This window comes from Capricornis sumatraensis, chromosome 6 (genome assembly GCF_032405125.1).
Source record: "Capricornis sumatraensis isolate serow.1 chromosome 6, serow.2, whole genome shotgun sequence".
In the NCBI taxonomy this organism is placed as follows: Eukaryota; Metazoa; Chordata; class Mammalia; order Artiodactyla; family Bovidae; genus Capricornis; species Capricornis sumatraensis.
The window spans coordinates 76,670,530-76,671,655 of NC_091074.1; the positions used below are offsets into that span (position 1 = coordinate 76,670,530).

General features: G+C 48.8%; 1 non-coding gene across 1 annotated transcript; it reads right to left on the reverse strand.

Moving 5' to 3' along the window:
* Nucleotides 1–803: 803 nt before the first annotated feature.
* On the reverse strand, nucleotides 804–876 carry TRNAE-CUC (transfer RNA glutamic acid (anticodon CUC)). Its single transcript has one exon. It is a non-coding gene; the product is annotated as a tRNA-Glu (tRNA).
* Nucleotides 877–1,126: the final 250 nt, after the last annotated feature.

A 1,126-nucleotide genomic window follows, 5' to 3' on the forward strand; every position in this document is an offset into this window, starting at 1 on the left:
CTCATCACCCCATGCGTACATCCTCTGCCACCTGCCTGTGCCTCTTATCAATGTCACCTCTACTCTTAGGGCTTAATCTTGGAAACAAAATTTCTCCAAATCTCGTTTCCTTCCCTCCCTTTCTTCAGTCTCTTATAGCAGCTAGTGAAAGTCATTCAGTCATGTCTGACTCTTTGTGACCCAATGGACTGTAGCCTCTCAGGCTCCTCTGTCCATGGGGATTCTCCAGGCAAGGATAGTGGAGTGGGTTGCCATGTCCCACCTCCAGGGGATCTTCCCAACCCAGGAATCAAACCCAGGTCTCCTCCATTACAGGTGGATTCTTTACCATCTGAGCCACCAGGGAAGCCCAAGAATACTGGAGTGGGTAGCCTGTCCCTCCTCCATGGGGAACTTCCTGACCTAGGAATCGAACCAAGGTCTCCTGCATTGCAGGCGGATTCTTTACCAACTGAACTATCTATGAGGTAAGCCTGGTATAGCAGCTAGGATCATTGCAAAACAGTACATTCTCAGCTAGGCTTGCTTTTAAGTATTCTGGCTACGAATGGACAGACTCATATATATCACAGAGTTTCCATCAGCTCCTTGGAAGAGTGGAATGAGGAAGGAAGGGAAGGGGCTCCAGAGCAGGCAGTATCAGCACAGTGACCGTGCACTAAGGCTCACATCCTTTTTTAAAAATGTTACTTAATTAACTTGACTGTGCCAGGTCTCAGTTGCAGCACATGGGATCTTTGCTGTGCCACGTGGGGTCTTTAGTTGTGACATGCAAACTCTCAGTTGTGGCATGTGGGATTTAGTTCCCTGACCAGGGATTGAACCTGGGCCCCCTGCATTGAGAGTGCAAAGTCTTAGCCACTGGACCACCAGGGAAGTCCCAGGCTTACATCTTTAAGAGAAGAAACCCCTCAGTCCTGCACACAGATGGACACTCTACTTTTCTCCTATATTAGGTTTCAAAGAGAGTTGATGTTTGATGTTCCAGCCCATGATACAGTAGGAAGAGCAAATTTAGAAGGGAGCAGAAGTCGCTAGGAGCAGGTGCAATGACGGTGGGGAAACGAGACAGACAGACACAGAGATGAACTGACTCTCATGGAAAACACACCGACTGCCAGGGGCC